The sequence below is a fragment of the Megascapheus bottae genome, chromosome 8 (genome assembly GCF_031878675.1).
Source record: "Megascapheus bottae isolate mThoBot1 chromosome 8, mThoBot2.hap1, whole genome shotgun sequence".
Classification (NCBI taxonomy): Eukaryota; Metazoa; Chordata; class Mammalia; order Rodentia; family Geomyidae; genus Megascapheus; species Megascapheus bottae.
In genome coordinates, this window is record NC_143516.1 from 8,513,875 (window position 1) to 8,533,719 (window position 19,845).

A 19,845-nucleotide genomic window follows, 5' to 3' on the forward strand; every position below is an offset into this window, starting at 1 on the left:
TTCAGGAAGTCCAGGAAGTCAAAGGCAGTGTTTATTGTTGTTCTGGAAACATAGGGAGATATCTTTAGCCTTGACCCAAATAAAAAGCAAATGTAGCAATACTGCGTTCACAAAATAAAAACATTCCCTAACTACATTGTTTGTCCTCCACGCTGAGTAATTCAGTTTGAACACAAACTAGACTATTGGTAACGCTGCTTTGATGGCCATGAAGACAAATGAACATATCTTGACTAACAGTGAGGGGAAGTGACAAAGCCTCTTTGCTAGCAAAAGACACAGGTTGCAAACTCAAGCTGGCCATGGTGAAGGAAATGGTGGTTGTGTTTCCACCAGAGCGATGACTTCCAAACGAAATCTGGAACTATAAGAAAGATGTCCAGATGAATGTCTGTCTTCTATTATCCTTGGTATAGCAACACTGGTCTACTTGCTGATCCTTAAATGAGGAAAACTAACTCAATGAACCCCCATTTCTGCTACTTGCTGAAGTGTGATTTGAAACACACACTTGAACTCCTCTGATATCCCAGGCTAATCTCAAGCTCCTGGGCTCAAATGATCCTCACTCATCTATCTCTTCATTTAGAAAATGGTGCTACTTCTATGTATGTCTACAGTCTGCCATAAGAACAAATGAGCTACCCACAGCAAAGCACCTTGTAAAGATCAGGAATCTCACAAAAAAGCGTTCCTGCCCTCAGGTAAGCATGCTTTCTGCATTTCTGTTTCAGCACAGACTCCCTTCACAGAGCCTTGTCTCTTTTTGTCAGTTGGTGTTAGGCTCCTGGGAGGTAAAGACTGTGGCTTGGTTTAATCTTTGAACCCTTCACACACCGTGGAAAAGTAGGGACTCAATGAATGCTTAATGAAGAATAAATGAGCACATATCACCAATAAATAAGTAGTTAACCAGTATCTCCTAAAGTATCTCCCTTTCTTGGTCACTTCCATGAACTTGAAGGCAGTTGCTTTTCAGGGGGGATTCTAGGGTGTGTGTACACGAGGACATGTGCACAGATGTGTGTGTTGAACACTGAACCTTTAGGAGATGTGGTCCAAGGTACGGGCAGGATTGGAGAATGATTCCCCCACCACCCATGACACAGATGTAAAGAGAGGCACAGGCATTATTGTGGTTATCTGACTTATGACACATGGTCATCATCGGGAAAAGTATTTATTCTCATAAATATCAGACAGTGAGTTATGACAGTGAACTCAGGCTTTCTGTAACTTAGATCCGGCTGTCCTGTTATGTTAGCTGTATAAGAATGCCTGAGATTGTTAATGTCTGCTGTGGGTTGGTGACCGATAACCTTTTATTTCATTGTGCCTCGCACAAGATATAGATCATATGGAGGTGTCTGGTCTCAGGTGACTCAGTGGTTATTTCCTATTTACCTGTCCTTTATGATCTACTCATCTCATTCACACTCACTGCCAGTGTGGAAGGATCAGTGCCTGGCCCCCTGTGGTTTCTACAAGTCTCCACTTTTATTCCTGGATCGTGCCAGAGGCATTACATAAAGCGTTCTACAGAACTTTCCAGTTGTGTGCAGCTTTAATTTGGGAACCTTTGCCTTGACCTGTTTTACGTGGACTCTTTGCTCCCTTTGGCTGTCCATTTTCCAGATTAACTTTGGAGCTTGAACTTGGTGTTCAGACACTGGGTTCATAAGTGCCTTGCCTTCACCTATGCTTACTCTGCCTTGCTTTAACTCCAGCCTTTGGTCAATCCGGCCCCCGAGTTTCAGCCCACAGGTTTTTTATTTTTTTCTTAATATTTCAATTCAGAGCTTTGTGCTCACTATAAAAGCTGCACCACTGGAGTGATGCCCAAGACTACCCTTTACTTTTTGAAAAACATTTCTTGCTAATTTGCTTGCGCTGTCTTTAAACGCAATCCTCCTCCCTCTGAGTAGCTGGGATTATAGTGTTCCACTTTGCCTGGTTGAGCCCATAAGTTTTACATGAGGCACCCCCAAATCCATGAGTTTAGATTTAAACAACCCATTATTTCTTCAAAACCTTTCTAAAATTACAGCTCTTTATATATGCCTGTAACTATACCCGCACCCTTTGTATGTTTAATAGAATTTTTATGAGTTACAGGTCTTATATTGCCTTAAGGTTCATCAGCAAATATGAATTCTTTACAGTAGAACTCTATGAAGTGGAGTATATTTCAAAATGAGTGGATACTTCATTAAAACACTCATGGATCTTCTAAGTCAATCAGTGAACATGCATTTATAAATCAGTACATTTGGTAAAGGGTGGATGCTGGGAGAGCAGGATTCTAAGGAGGCCTAACTCGGTGAGAGAGTCAGCTCCACACATAAACCAGCCAGGGCACAAAAGCTGTTCTAAACCCAATGAGTGACAGGAGTAGAAGGCACTATTGGAATTCAGAGTTGTGAGAAAGGTCACAGCCAAATGGGGTGGAATTTGAGCTGGACCTTGAAGAAGAGTTGTGATTTCAATAGGAGGAGGGGGGGCGGGGCCACCAGGCTGAGTTGATGGCATGAACAAAGAAGAGATACACAAGAGGTACCTGTGACTGGAAAACATCAAAGCGTCTAGTTTTATTGGTCTGGCAAAAGCCTCCTGTGTTTTGGTTTGGTCATTGTGTTGCAGGAAAGTCTGAATTTGCAGATAAGGGTGACTAGCAGCTTACTGAAAACCTAAATGGGAAAGCAGAAAGAGTAATAATGGAGACATGTGGCTTAGCTATAGGAACCTATAAGGAATTATATATATATATATATATATATATATACATATATATATACTGCCTAGAAGAGGTATGCCCTTCCCTGGAGTAAACTTTTTTATGTTTTGTTTCTTGACCAGGATTAAAAAACAACAACAACAACCAAAAACTTTTTAGTTGCTTTATTCAGGTCATAAGGGGCCATCTCTGGAGAATTATTCTTCGGTGGATAATTTCACTCATTGCCCGATCAGATTAAGACCTTCAACGGTAGATAATGACAATTCCCCTGGACGGCTGCTTCTGTGAACTTCGTTGTGACAGCTTATATTTAAAAGGTGCACTTATGTAAACAATGTGTCTGAAGGGATTTTTTAAGTTGGCTATGAAATGTGTTCAGTACAGCTGTGACTCCCAGGGTCTTGCCCTGTATATGTGTTGCAGCCAGATGCCTTAGTCCTGGAGAGTGGCAGCTCTCTATGTGACATAGAAGACATACCTTTGAGGGCCAGGGATGGAGCCTTGACACCGAATGTGAGGATTTGGACAAGAAACCAGGTACTGGCCATCTGCCAATGGCCTACTTACTCCTCTCTCTTCTCATCTGGGTTTGGTTGTACAAATAAGTGTAGACCCTCTAGAATGTCCTCTTTCCCCTGCTTGGTTCTTGCTCAAATCTTGACAGGAAAATGTGTTTGTATGTGTATATGTGTGTGTGTATCCTGACAGGGCAATGGTTGTCCCTTTGAGGGATGATCTTAACTAAGCTACATGCCCAGAGCAGTCTAAAGAACACTCTTTGGTTGGCCTAGAGAAGAGCCCAGACAAGGCTCTCTATATTATGGGCTGTGGTGTAAAAGAATGGTGGCAATAACTATCATCCTAACCACTCAGGAGGCTAAGATCTGAGGACTGCGGTTTGAAGCCAGCTTGGGCAGGGAAGTCTGTGAGACTCCTAGCACCACAAAACGATCAAAAAGCAGGAAGTGAAACTGGGGTTAAAGTGGTAAAGCACTAGCTTTGAGCAAAAAGACCTCAGGTCCAGGTTCAAGGTCCCCTGAATTCAAGCCCCAGGATTGGTACAAAAAAAAAAAAAAGGCAGTGCTATTTTGAGTAGCTGTAGGGGCATGACAGACCTTACGATCAAGAAGCATCAGGCTCTGGCTGGGAGTGTAGCCTAGTGGTAGAGTGCTTGCCTAGCATGCAGGAAGTCCTGGGTTCAATTCCTTGGTATCACATACACAGAAAAAGCCAGAAGTGGTGCTGTGGCTCAAGCGGCAGAGCGCTAGCCTTGAGCAAAGTGTCTAAGGACAGGGCCCAGGTCCTAAGTTCAAGCCCCAGGACTGGCAAAAAAAGAAAAAAGTATCAGGCTCCATTGAAATGATCTCTATCTCCAAATACAGTTCCTGCTAACCTATGGCAGATTGGTTTGGAAATGCACCCTCAGTAGTGGACTTTCCCTTTCCAGCTATTCGAATCCACTTAGATATATGGGAAAAAGTAAAAACTGATAAGGGCGTTGTTTTTCTCAGCCTCTTTTGCAGCTAGAGCCTAGGTCAAATGCTCCTTACCCAGAGAGCTGTGGCAACATGGAGTTCACGAATAGGTTGTAAGAATGTGGAGGTGTGGGATTCTACATTTCTTGGGAAGTCCTAGTCGCATCTTGAGTGGCCAGAGCGCTCATATATATGTATATATGTTATATATATATAATATATATATTATATATATACACATGCTACTTCTGACCATGAGTACCCTGGTTTATTACCAGGTACTGTCACCATGTAATTTTCCATAGTGCCTGATATTACAGATCCTGGGAAGTACTGGGCTAAGGAAACTGAAGGGGGAACTGGTGACCCACAGACAGGGAGACCTATGCTGGAATCTCTCTCTGGTACAATGGTGGTTGATGGAAATGACCTATCACAGGCTGCCCTGAGCAGCCTCTTGTGGCTCACAAGACCAGCAGTGTGCTTTCTCCTAAGATCACCTTTGTGGTACGGTTATTCTATGTGGAAATAGTTTAAAATTTGAATAGATTAGTTTTCTAGTTAAGTTGGTCAGCATTGCATAAGGCCATATACATCAGTCATTGTTTCCCTTCTCACACCATGGGAAATCTGAACCCTCTGAGTCTGTTGGAGGTCAGATATTCCTGAAAAGGTCACACTCTAGACATGATTCCACAAAGTTTCCCATCATTAAAAACCAAGAGAAGGGAATAGGGAATTTCATTTTCCCAGAGCAAATGCAGTCCAAACAGTAAACCCTGAGCACTGTTGTCCAAGTTAAAGATTCCAGTGAGTTCATTAAAGTACATATGGAGACATTTCTCTATAATTGATAGCCTCATGGAAAGAAAAGGCATTCTACTTAGGCAGACTAGGATTTATTTCTATAATCTGAGTTGCTGTTTCCTTTAGCAAGACCATCTATCTTTTTAATTTTTTTATTTTTTTGGAATTTTTTATTTTTTTTAAAGATGATAACTTGGAGTGTTTCAGGGTCTAGCTGTTCCTGGCATTCCCCTTTCTATAGGAAAGAATGCTTTTCATGGCTGTTAGCTAAAGCAAATACTTCTTTTCCTTATGCTTATGAAACAAGCCAAGTATATTCTTTGCTCACTTGGAATTTGCTTGCATTTTATTTCATGGGTTTTTTTTTTTCAATGTGAAGAGTGTGCCAGACAACTAAGTGGATTGCTATGTATGTTTTGCATGGATTAGTAAGAAACCTTTGATCTTGAGAAGGTTTAAATTAGGCAACTAAAAAAGTATTTGAAAATACTGCTTTAAAGAACTGTCATTTTAAATGAAATGAAAGATGGCTAGGATGGGAAGTGGGGGGCAAGGAAGAGGGAAGAGGAAAAGGAGGGATAACTAAGAAACTTAGAGATAAGTCACACACACACACTCTCTCTCTCTCTCTCTCTCTCTCTCTCTCTCTCTCTCTCTCTCTCTCTCTCTCTCTCTCTCTCTAGCTACATTGTTCATGGTTGACGCTGACTCTCTACCACTTGAGTCACCAATCCACTTCTGGCTTTTTGGTGGTTATCTGGAGGTGAGAACCTCATGAACTTTCCTGGTCAGGCTGGCTTTGAACCATTATCCTCAGATGTCAGCCTCTCGAGTAGTTAAGAAAACAGGCGTGAGCCCTGTGTCTGGCTCATTATCTGTATTATGAGGTTGGTTTCAGGAATAATTGGTGGTAAAACATTGTTTAAGTTGTACACTTTGTGTATACGTAGCTTGTTCTGTGTTTATTGCTTTTCAATAAAGTTTGTTTTATGAAAGAAAGAATGAAACAACAGCAGGGTCCTTTATAAATTAGGGGAAGAAGGAAGGACTGGAGAGGACTGGTGACTCTGCCACATGGTTTTCCAAACTTGCCAGGGGCTAGGAAGCCATTAGGCATGGAACGATGCTCACATAGCACGTAAGCAATGACCTGTACTGTGACCAAAAGCCACTTCCTTACTACTGGCATTTCTGATGTTTGTTTTCTTTTTTTTTTTCCCCTGGTTCTGCCTCAGGTTTTCTGGGCTCCTTGCTTATCTTTGCTATCTATCATCTATCTATCTATCTATCTATCTATCTATCTATCTATCTATCTATCATCTATCTATCCACTTATCTATCTATTGTCAGTTGTGGGGCTTGGACTTTGGGCCTGGGCTTTGTCCTTGAGCATTTTAGCTCAAGGCTGCCATTCTACCACGTGAGCCACTGTGCCACTTCCAGTTTTCTGGCAGTTAATTGGAGATAAGAATCTCAGGACTTTCTCGCGGGGCTGGCTTTGAATGTTGATCATCAGGTCTCAACCTCCTGAAGTAACTAGGATTCTAGGCATGAAGCACTGGTTCCTGGCTTCAGTGTTTTTTAAATTTTTTTAAGAGTGCAACATTTATTAAATGAAATCCTATAATTTATCTGATGGATGCTGGGACACACAAACAATTGATCAGACTCAACCATAATTTGTGAGGTGCTGCTCAAGTCTTTATGTTTCATGGGAATTCTATCTTCTTGGCCACTGGGCAGAATGAGTGGGAGGTAGGATTTTACAGCAATTTGTTAATAATTATAGTAGCACAGCTGTGGACTGCAGCCGTTGTCTGGTAAAGCAGGATGCCTGCTCAACTATGTTATAAGACTCTTGACTTTTATAAGACTGTAAAACACCCAATTCACTCTTTTTTTTGGGTGTGTGTTAAGGAACATTAGTAATCTTCTTAAGACCAAAAAGGGCCACATCTGGGTTTGCCTACTGAACTACCTGTACATGAAGCTGGAGGGAAAACCTAGGGGAAGGAAAGAAGATGCAGAACTCATGATTCTCAGGGCACATCTGGCCACTCAGCACATAAGCCAGCAGCTCACTACAAGTCTGTAGAGGGAGATCCATAGCTTTCTCTACTTAACATAAGCTTTGACCCAAGAGACATCTGAGCAACATACATGCAAAGCTGTACACCATGAAACGTATCCAGTGTTAAGTCTCAGACTTAAAGAAAGCCTTGGCTAAGATGAACAAGACTTTGCAGCCAGAGAACCAAGGTAAAGAACTTAAAAAAAAATAATTATTATTATAGCCGGGTGCTGTGGCTCACGCATGTAATCTTAGCTACTCAGGGGGCTGAGTTCTGAGGATGGAGGTTCAGAGCCAGCCTGGGCTCTTATCTTCAATTAACCAGTAGGAAACTGGAAGTAGTGCTGTGGCTCCAGGGGTAGGGTTGAGCTGAATAGCTCAGGGACAATGCCCACCCCCCAAAAACCATTCTAATCTTTTCTTCTGGTTTGTATTTCCTTTTCTGTACTCCTACAGAATTTCCTAAAGGCCCAAGTAGCTAAAAGTGAAAAATAAAGTATAGATAGAGTATCACATAAATGAGCATTAGGAAAAGGTTTTCAATATGAAAATTCCTTTAATATCCTGTCTGAGTATTAAAGGGACAAAATACTTCCTGGATAAGATGTCTTGGGCCTATGATAATTAGGTTTGATTACATCGTATTCAACAGCTTTCCTGACCCCAGACTTTTCCTAACATGGTGGTGTACGGGGCTCCTTACAGTTTTATTTCTGTTTATTATCCTACCCCCATCTCTCAATCCTTGCCTGAGTCAGTTTATGTTCTAGCAGTATTAAATGTCTAGTACTCAACCTTTAGCTTCCCACTGGAAGACATGAAGGATGCCAAGAGTTCTTTATCTCCAAGTCCTTTTAAAAATTTGTTGCTACACTTTATATCAAGAATATTCTTAGCTGGGTGCCTGGGGTTCACACTTGTAATTCTAGTTATTCAGGAGGCTGAGATCTAAGGCTTGTAATTGGAAGCCAGTCTGGGAAGAAAAGTCCCCATGAGTCTCTTATCTCCAATTAACCACTCAAAAACCGGAAGTGATGCTGTGGCTCAGGTGGTAGAGCACTAGTCTTGAGCATAAGGAGGTTCAGAGACAGCACTCAGGCCCTAGGTTCAAGCCTCACACCTGACCAAAAAAAAAAGAATATTTTCTCTTCCACTCCATTCCTGCTGTTCCTTTAACACACAGTGGTCACAACTTCAGTGAAGGCCCTCCCTAAATCCGGTCCCTGTGCTAAAGGCAAGGTTGAATCCCAGTCAGTGCATCCTTATATGTATGCAACTCTATTTGCTTGTGCTGTATAAGTTTATAATCACATAATATACATTGTTGGATTAAAAATTAAATTTCTAACCCTATGAATTTATGTTTATTTTAGCTTATGTAATGATGTCTATACTTACACAAAATACGTTAGAAAATTGTGTTATCTGGAGAAAATCTCCCACTGAAAAATTTTTTCTTAATGTTACAGTGGTTTCATCTGATTACTGACTGCATTTTTATTACTGTAGTCTACCCAGTTCAGAGGCCTTGCCATCTGTGTGCCATTTATTGTTTAGTAGGCAAGATACAAAGTTGTTTCATGCTGTATTTCTGAAGTCTAGCACATCTTGACTTATGTAATATACTTGACATATAATAGTACACATATTGTTATATATAGTATATATATGTATGTATATATATATATTTGCCGGTCATGGGGCTTGGACTCTGGGCCTGGGCACTGTCCCCAAGCTCTTCAGCTCCAGGCTACCACCTTGAGTCACAGTACCACTTCCCAGTTTTCTGGTGGTTAATTGGAGATAAGAGTCTCATGGCCTTTAGTGCTTGGGCTAGCTCTGAACCATGATCCTCAGATCTCTTCCTTCTGACTAGCTAGGATTACGGACATGAGCCACCGTACCCAACTTGATTCATATATTTTATAATATATAATATATTAGCATATTATATCTACTATAGTATGTTATGTATTCTTTGTATGGATTTAAAAATCATCTTTAGATATTTCTACAAGGTTTTTCAATTCAAAGTCAATCCACCCCTTCTACCATTCTAATTTCCCCTTACCTATTACAGTTGCCTGATTCTATTTTCATATGTACATTGACTATTATGATTGTATTTGCCCACTATTCCTCTCTCCATTCTTCTGTCTCCCTTGAGTCCTCGACTCTCCCCTTCCCTTGAATCCCAAGCCCATTTGACAAAATTGTATTTTGAAAAACCCATGGAAGTTTTGTTCCATTTTCTTTCATTGTTACAGGTTGTGGGCCTTGAACTCAGTGCCTGGGTGCTGTCTCTGAGCCTTTTCACTCAAGTCTCATTGTCTGTCCCTTTGAGCCACAGCTCCACTTCCTGTTTTCTGGTGATTAATTTGAGGTAAGAGTCTTACAGACTTTCCTATCTGGGCTGTCTTTGAATCATGACCCTCAGATCTCAGTTTCCTGAGTAGCTAGGATTACAGGCGTGAGCCACTGGCACCTGGCTTGTTCCGCTTTCTATGTTCAATTTGATTTCTCTCTCTCTCTCTCTTTCTTTTTCCCTTCTATAAAACCATAACTCTAATCCCTGAAGATACAGGAGGGTTTATAGAGCCCTAGACGAGGTAAAAATCCACCCTAGGAATCGATCCCTGGTGGTTTGTAACAGACCTCTTTCCCCACACCCATCCCCTCGCAACTCTTGTTCTGAAGCGATTTGGCCTCACCGCTTGCTCAGTTGACATGGGCTCTCCATGTTTCCAGGGCCCTGTGAAATTGCATATGAACCCAAGAAAACAATCAGTTGAAACATTTCCAAGACAGACAGGTGTGCAAACGACTCCTGCTGTGACATAGGTGCAATGCTGTTTGCATTACTGCTCTTAGGATGGGCTCTGCCTTCCATTTCCTGGGTAAATATGTGGGCATATGAGATGTTAGCAGACATGTGGCGGTTAAGTGAAGCTGGGCTGTCATCAGGCAGAGATAGCACAGGCTTTGTTAATTGATGCCACAGATCTGGAGCCATTTTTAGCTCTGCTTATTTCATGTCAGTTTGAGTTTTCTTTGGAACTGTGAAACACAACATGCTTGACTAGTGACCATTTCTACTGAACTGGAGGTATCATTTCCCAGTTGGTATTAATGGATTCACAAGGTCACCTTTGCCAAGGTCCTTTTTAATTGTGCATACACCAAGCAATTTGGGACAGCATCTTTATTCCCGAAGAATTCTGAATTCCAGCTGGTGGGGATGCAAAAATAATGATGGACGCTGGGCTCGGTGGCTCATGCGTATAATCCTAGCTACTCAGGAGGCCGAGATCTAAATGATTGCGGTTCAAAGCCAACCCAGTAGACTCTTATCTTAAAGTCTGTGAGACTCTTATCTCCAATTAACTACCAGAAAACTAGAGGTGGTGCTGTGGCTCAAGGGATAGGGTGATAGCCTTGAGCTAAAGAGCTCAGGGACAGTGCCCAGGTCCAGAGTTCAAACCCTACCAGCTGAAAAAAAAATAATGAAGGAGAAAGTAAGCACAAAAGTTTCTATCCTATCCTTCAAACTTCTGAAATACTGCTGACAAACCTGAAAATATATACATAAGTCTAAAAGCTAGAAGCCAGGACTTTGAGTGTGTAGAATCTGTTCCCCCAAATGAATGTCTTTAGAATGTTAACACAATGTTGTGTTATCCAACCTGTTGAATTTCTCAATGCAGAGAGAAATTGAGCAGTCTGCTCTTTTAAGTTAGGCACATAGCAGTGTAATTATTTTTAGCTATATAGATAACCAATGGAATTTGAGATGGCTGGATTATTCAGACTAAAATTCCAAGTCAGTTATGAGAAGCATAGATGAGGAGATATTAGTGGCTGAGATATGTGAGCCTTCTCATCAGGAGGTTCTGTGCAGGTTAACCAGAGTGTCTGCTGCCGTCCTTTGTTCTTTCCTTTTCCCTTTCCTCCTCAACACGCTCCTATCTTTTTTCTTTGCTTATGTTTACATAATGGCAATTAGCCTGGCCTGATCTCCCAGCTGAGTGAGGCAGCTTCTGACGGTAGCTGTGTAGGGGTGGCTTCTGGTGGGTCTGACACTGAGCAGGAAGTCCAACGGTGAAGTCAAGGGCTTTGCCCTGCCTAAGCATAGCAATTAGCTAAGCCAGCCAGTCAGTAATCTCTGAAGCTATTTCTTGCAATATTTTTCCCATTGCTGAGGAATGCAGGGCGAAGTCCCAGAGCAATATCCTGCCAAAGACAACATGAGCACTGGGAAGGAGAGACCACCCCTGTCACCAGCGGGGGTAGAGGTGTCAGAACATTATCACAGAATCACACTGTTCTCATGATTTTTTTTTTTTTCAGTGATGGGGCTGGAACTCTAGGCCTGGGCGCTGTCCCTGAGCTCTTCAGCTAAAGACTACCGTCCTACCCCTGAACCTGAGCTTTGTCCCTAGCTCAAGGCGACCGCCCTACCCCTTGAGACACAGTGCCACTTCCGGTTTTTTAGTAGTTAATTGGAGATAAGAGTCTCACGGATGTTAGTGCCTGAGCTGGCTTTGAACCTTGATCCTCAGATCTCAACCTCTTGAGTAGCTAGGATTACAGGTGTGAGACACTGTGCCTGGCTATCTCATGACATTTGAGTGGTCACACACACACACACACACACACACACACACACACCTTTATATTATATCTTTACTTTTCTTTACTGTGCTTGGAGCAAATCTCCATTCTTAGCAATTAAAGGCCTACTGATTGTGTTCCAGCAGAAAAAGATGTCTGCATAAAACATGCAGCTACAGAACAGAAGTCGCTAGCCCAATCCTTGCTGGAAGGAAGGAGAAGAAGAAGAAGAAGAAGAAGAAGAAGAAGAAGAAGAAGAAGAAGAAGAAGAAGAAGAAGAAGGAGGAGGAGGAGGAGGAGGAGGAGGAGGAGGAGGAGGAGGAGGAGGAGGAGGAGGAGGAGGAGGAGGAGGAGGAGGAGGAGGAGGAGGAGGGGAGGAGGAGGAGGAGGAGGAGGAGGGAGAAGAAGAGGAAGAGGGAGGAGGAGGAGGAAGAGGAGGGGGAGGAGGTGGCAGCTAGTGTGTGGTGGTATCTTATATTTGACCAAAAAAGTTTAATAAGTAAAAAAGAAATTATAATAGAAAAGAGCATCTAGAATAAGACATAAAGGGAAAGGAAATACATTTGTACAGCTATGGGATGTATCTGTGTTTTAAGCCAAGTGTTTTGATCAAGGAGTCATATGTTTAATTTTTTTCCCACCAGTACCAGGGCTCAAACTCAGAACTTGTCTTCCTGTTTTTCTCATGGCTAGAGGTCTACCACTTGAGCCACACTGTCAATTCAGCATTTTGGTAGTTCATTAAAAGTGGAGTTTCACAGACTTTTCTGACCAGCTGGCTTTGAACTTGATCAGTCTCAGCTTACTTTGGTCTCTAGAATTAACAAGTACTAGCCAACTGACGTTCAAGAAATGTTTAAAAAAACAGTTAAACTCCATGGACGGTAGCTCACGCCTGTAATTCTAGCTACTCCGGGAGGCTGAGATCTGAGGATTGAGTTTCAAAGCTAGCGCGGAAACTAAAGTCAGTGAGATTCTTATCTCCAATTAACCACCAGAAAACCAGAAGTGGCACTGTGGCTCAAGGGGTAGGGCAGTAGCCTTGAGCTGAAGAGCTCAGGGACAGCTCCCAGGCCCAGAGTTCAAGCTCCATGACCAATCAAAATCAAACAAACAAATAATAAAACCAGTTAAGGTTTAAGGTTTATAAGTGAAGAAACAATAGTAAATTGAGGATAATTTATTTTTGAAGAAAGGAAAAAAAACGCTTCAAATAAATTTGGCACAGCCTAAGTACCCAGTGCATGGAGAGTCTACAGTAGTACAGAACAACATCGTTGCCTTTCTGACTCACCTAGAGCGACTTCTGGTCCTTTAGGTTCCATTCGTGGTTAGTGCTCTCCACAGGCTGGATGTTTTGTTATATCTTATATTATGGTTTTCACTATACCTTCCTATGTATAAATGCACTTAGATACACAGATGTTCATCAGTGTGTTACAGTTGCCTGTATTTTCTGCACAGTGGCATCTTGTATAGATTTTTAGCTAGATCACACAGTTTAGGCCAACAGTATGCCTCAGCATTCAGGTCTGCGTAAGCATCCTCTGTGACGTTCAAATCAGTTAGTGATGAATTTCTCGGAATGCGCCACCATCATTAAGTGACACATGTCTGTATATTTAATCCAGAAGCTTTTGATTCCCAGAAACTGCTGTTTAAAGTTCTAAGAATCTGGGTATAAATTAAAGGCACTAAAGACTTTGCTAATATTGACAGGTTTGGACAGATAGCACACAAGCCTTTTAAACTATTATCTTCTGGAAGGCAGTAAGTGGCCTTTGTGACTTTGTTCTTTATGAAATGTACAATGAAACAGGAATCACTGTTTTGCATGGCAAATATGGTGGGTGAGGGTCTCAGAGTGTGGATAATTCTAAAGAAGAACATAATTTCTCTCTTTAAAGTGGAGAACCACTTTGTCTACTATTATAGAACTAGTGCCTAAGCAATCAAACCAAGAGCTGATATAGCAATAGGGTAGATATTTTATTAAGGGTGTCAGACATGTACACTAATCTACATTAACAACAGGCTTTTGGACTTCAAATGGCTTAAAGATGCAAAGTATTATAGAAAGAGATCAAAAGATCACACAACATTAATTGGGTACATATTTGTAAATTACATAGTAAGGCCATGTGCGTTGGCAAAGTCAATTAATCATAATTGCATTTCTAGTTCATGTGCTTGCACAATTTATATTTTACTAAAGTTTTACTCCACGGTTTCAGTACATGGAAAAAAAGGGGGGAAAAGGGGACAGTGCTCAGGGTGAACTCAGGGTCTCACATTTGCTAGGCAGGTATTCTGTATACCGCTTGAGTCATAACCCCTGCCTTTATCTGGAAAAAAAAGTTTGAGTCTTTGATCATATCATAACAATCAATAGAAAAGTAAACATTACTCATATTTTGATTCTATTTCATTTATGTTCAAGCAGGATTGTTCAATTATCCTTCTACAAATGTGATCATTTATTTTCCTGAAACTAAGCAGAAATGATAATGTTTAATTGCAGTAAGTCATGCACTAGGCTAAAATACTGGCTTTGTTTTTCTTAGTTCCTAAAATCTTCTTTACTCAAAAAAATGTTTTGATACATCTCACATTTGTGAATATGACAAAAACATAGAAAGAAGTACAAATATCCAGAAATCGTGCAGAACTTCATTATTTCATATTTACATAATTTATTTTATTTATATTTGTCAATGCTAGGATTTGAACTCAAGGCTTTGTGCTTGCTAGACAAATGATCTATTGCTTGAGCTATACCTCCAAGCATTGTTGCTCTGGTAGGTTTTGAGATCAAACCCTGCATTTCCCCTGCCCTTTATTTATACTTTCTGTCTAGCTGGCATGACAGCTGCCTTTTTCTTTTAAGATGGGGGTCTTGTGAATATTTTTCCCCAGGCTGTCTTGAACCACCATCCCCCTGAACTCTGCCTTCTGAGTAGCTAAGGTTACAGGCCTGAACCACCGATACTTGAATTACACTATTAATTAGAAAGAAATGACTTTCTTATATATACTTGGGGTTCCTTTTCAGACTTAAGACCTGCTAAATTCAATGATCCTAGGTGGCTGTGTACATGCTAGTCAATTTGGTTTATAATGTTGTTCAATTTTTTTGTTTATTTTTTCTTCTAGTCCTACCAATTATTAAGAGATGAATATTGAGGTTGAAAGCTATTTTACTTTTCTGTTTTGGAAAGAAAGAGGAGATATTTGATAATGCCTTAAGATAGTAATTGGAGTTCATAATGATTTTTAATTTTAATTTTTAGGTAAACAGAAGATAAAGAAATGTCCCACCATCCTCACAAGTGATTCATTCAACAAATAGTTGATGCCTTCCAGTATGTCCTAGATGTTTCACAATGCACAAGTGATCCAGTTGACAAGAATCCCAGTGCTTAGCCAGCTTATGTGGCTACCCAAAAAAAATCACCACACATGCCTCAGATTACAAAAACAGAGAGATGCCACATCACACCTTTCCGTTAACTAGTAAAACAGGTTATGAGAATCCCACAGTATATAAAATAAAAGTAAACGCTCTAAATCTTTTGGTCAAGATTCCGTAATGATTTCCTACTCTAAGACGTCACTGGGAGGAAATGTATATACAAAGCTGAAGGCTAGATTTTGGGGCCCTAAATGTATTTAATATGAATCCTGTGGGGAACCAATTAATTTTTTCCCCCCTGAGGTTCAATGGCCTCAACTCTAAAACAAGCCCAGCAAAGACTATAACAAAATCATAGAACTCAAGATGATTGTAAGCTGTACAGCACCTTATGAGTGATACGTTACTGTATGCTAAGTGGTGGGAAAGGTGTCAGTGGCTTGTGAATCTGTAGGTCACTGTTTCATCCATCAAATGCAGAGTATGCTTTGCGCTTGTTCCTGCTAGAATAACAATGAGCTTTGGCTTTTAATGATATTTTTAAGGTAAAAATTGCGAATTTTATTTTAAAGCAATGACAAAAACTTGTTAGGACTAGATATGTATATTACTTTTTTAAAAAAGAAGAGTCAGGCAGGGAGTTTGGCCTAGTGGTAGTGTGCTTATCTAGCATGCACAAAAAGCCAAGTTCGATTCCTCGGTAGCACATACACAGAAAAAAGCCAGACGTGGTGGTGAGGCTCAAGTGCTCTAGCCTTGAGAAAGTCCAAGGACAGTGCTCAGGCCCCGAGCTCAAGCCCAGGACTGGCAAAAAAAAAAAAAAGAAGAGTCACTGAACACACACCAAATGTCCTCTCATTCACTGGCATAAACAGAGCTCCAAACAAGTTAATATGAATGCAAATGCATGAACATATAAAATACCCACACCAAATGGCAATCCAGTCGACCATCATTTCCAAAGGCCTAAATCTTCACATAAATGTATGGGCAGACTTGGCAATGTGTCAGTGAACATACATATACATACATGCATGAATACCAGATTCCAGAGTGGTATGCAGACGTGTGTATCAGATATATGCTGGTTCACATACACATTAACATGCAAGTCGATCAAAGCTTGCCAAGCTGAAACAGTGATTTACAGAAGCATATAGTGGTATTGTGACCTTTTCAGCTGTGATGGATACTGAATTCAACAGGTCAAAGAAACAGGCTAACAATATTTAACTTTTTAAAGACAGGGAAACTAGACAAGAGAGCCACCCCATCTCACAGACAGTGGGTTTCTTTTTTGGGGGGGGGGTCATGGGGCTTGAACTCTGACCTTGGGGCTGTCCCTGAGCTCTTCAGCTCAAAGTTACTGCCCTACCCTTGAAAGCCCCATTTCCCTTTCCTAGAGGTTAATTGGAGATAAGAGTCTCAGGTCCTTTTGTGTCTGGGGCTGGCTTTGAATCTTGATCCTCAGATCTCAGCCTTCTGAATAGCTAGGATTACAGGTGAGAGCCATCGCGCCCAGCTAAAGATATTTTTTTTTTTTGCCAGTCTTGGCTTGAACTCAGAGCCTGAGCACTGTCCTTGGGCTTTCTCAAGGCCAGATCTCTACCACTTGGGCCTCAGCACCACTTTCGGCTTTTTCTATGTATGTGGTACTGAGGAATCGAACCTGGGTCTTTGTGCATGCTAGGCAAGCACTCTACAGCTAGGCCAAACTCCGGCCCTGGATTTCTTGATTTAATGCTAGTTTCAATTTTTGTCCTCTTGGACATGTTGTCTCATGCACAAGACACAGTGATGCCCGTGGTGCCCTGCTTGTCTTCGTTGGTATAGGAGTGTCAGGCTGGGGCGGGGGTTTGGCTTGGGGACTCTGGGCTGGGAGGTCCCTGAGTAGCCCAGGGAGATCCACTCACGAGTGAACTACTTACTTTGCAGTCTGGAGCAAGGCGGGCATGCCTGCTCCTGTGATGTGGGAGGCTAGTAAAAGATGATTATGGCTCTGCCTGCTGTGTGGGAGGGAGTACTTGATGCGCTGGGGTCTCCCTTGATAGACAGTGGGCTGCTTTGCTAATCGTTTTGCTGGATCATCACAACATGCTTCCTGTTTGGGGGGTGGGGGGTCATTTTCAGGCCTTCTTTCTACATGCGAGGCTTTGGCATCTGTCTTGCCTTGTTCATCTCACTTCTCTCCAAGCAGGAGAGCCAGGAGGAAACAGGAGTCCAGGAACTCATGTACCATGTAATGCCTTTTCCTTTCTGTCTAATCCGTTTCTCACTGCTCCCAGCAGTTTCTCATGGATGCTAAATATGTATCTTGGGATAATTGGACGAAACTGGTTTGTCAGATCTATTTACGAGCGCCTTTCAGTTCATTTGTTTACTTAGCTTCAGTATTGCGTGGGTCATTTTGATATTTTTGTGGTTGAGATAAAAATCGCACAAATCACAGTGTGGGTATGATGGGATCGATATGGGAATAACTCATCTGAGTTATGTGAATGGTCTCACTTGATCTTCATAACATTTGAGAGTAGCCTTTATTAGTCTCCTTTCCCAGGTGAGGCCCAGAAGGGCCAGATAGCTGTTGAAAGCCAGGTTGTAATTCATGATTAGAACTGGAATGGGAATCAATGGGTCCAAATCCAAGTCTACATTCTCTCCATGATCTCAACACTAGCTCTTAAGTGCCCAGTTCCTCTTTGGCATGCCAGGGGAAACGTATGTACAATTTTCAGGTTAGTTTGTCTCTTTAGCTTTGCTGTGCAAGGATGCAACCTAGAGTGCAAATCCAATCATGCCTGCGAGAGAGTTTATACTTCCCAAGATAGTTTTTACTCCCATGTTTCTAGTTTATACAGTTACTCCCAAGTGTGGGAATCTTAAGTGCATGTCTCCCTCTCTACCCAGAGACTCTATGATCTATAAGTATAAAGGATAAATCTCTTTCTTCCATCTCTGGGCCCAACTTGATATCTGGCTCTGATCCTTTCAACAAGATTGCTCCTGACCCTCAATCTTTGTACTGACTTTTACTCTGTGCTGAACACTTCTAAACTCAGCATGTATGTGTCCAATATGGGAGGCCCGCCTGACGGCTCATTCTAAAATAATGTTCTTAGTTCCAACACAGGTCCATCACCTCCTAATCCTTCACTTTTCCATTAAGAATTCTTTTATTTTATTTTATTGTTGGGGTGATGTACAGAGGGGTTACAGTTACATTTACATTCATCAGGTCCATTAAAAATTCTTGTTTTTTTTTGTTTTAGTACAAATTTCTCACTGGCATTATGGTGTACTTCTTTAAAGAGTGTCCGTCTTCCTCAACCAGAATGTCTATTGAGGGTAAAGACTTTAACTGCTATACCCTTACCACTAATCCCTGAAATTAATATATGCTCAAAAAGTATTGGATAAGCTAACCCATTAATAAACCAATGCTTTCAGAATTAACAGTTTATCTGATCTATTCCCCCGTCGGGTTTATAGCAGTTTCTCTTGACAGGCTGAGCTTTGGGTCTTCAGTCACCTCTATTTAAAAGCTGGCCCTGTGTGCTGACCTGGGTTTCCTCACTTCCTAAGCAATGGGGTAGCGGGAGTGTTCCTTCTGAGAAAGCATCAGCCTTTCTGGGAAGTTGTTTTACTCCTACAAAGGCAGAAGACTTACTGTCCTGAGGAGCAGCCATCAACCTGTAAAGGAAGGGAGGGAAGACAAATGCATTCGTGTCCCCTGTGCGCCTCCTCCAGAATCAGTTCATCCGAAGCTGGAGTCCACCATGCTGAGCCATGGCCCCCCTCCTCCCCACTTCACTTTCTCCTCTCACTTCCTGGCATTTACCCTCAACCATCTGCCTCTCTTTGCATCTGGGAAACGCAGACCACGTCACTGTCCTTTTCAATTCCGTGACCCAGATAGCAATGTTTGCCCATTTGCCAAGTTTGCACAAAGCTACCAGCAATAATTCGTGTTAATATTGTGGTTCACCCAGAGTGATGACTGTATTGCTTTGTATGATTCAATGAAGATATTAAAAATATCTGGGAAAACAAGCTGAATGAAGAAAGGGAAATGTATTGAAGCCTTAGGTTAAAAAGAAAACCATGTACAGAGAATGGAAAGAAATGTCCCACTGCACACACCGTAGTTCTCTTCAGCAGGGAGTCTTGAACATCCACCTGTGCTTCATGGTGACTCCTTCATCGCCGGGGGAAGGAATGAAGGCCTATCTTGGATATGGGGAGCCAGCATGCTTTACTGTGCCTCACGTTTTACATTGTGGCAACACTACAGGAAAGACCTAGAATGAAGGGGCAGTGCTGAGCATCCAGCTGTCTGGGGAAAGCAAGCCCAAGTCTTAGCATATGTATTTCCAAGGTATAAACTATCTTACCTCATTGCCGGTGGGACAGCAGTGAGCGCAGAGAGGGAACACACACACTGTTGATTTGGTGGCCTTGCAGGGACTAGCTTAAGCACTTCCCATTAGGAACTTCACTGGAAAAGGAAAGAAAGTTGTTCTATCCTTTTACCAGGTGCTGCTCTAGTTCACTGGGGAATTGGGCAATAATCGTGTACAGTCTGACCAACTAACACACTTAAAATCTAATAGCATGCATAAATGTAAAATAAAAATCTAATGAGCATTGCTCTTGTTTGAGAGAGATTGTTTTTCTGCAGTTTTCTTTTTCTAAGAATAGTAGTTTGTAGAATTTTCCTTTTTCTGACATCCTT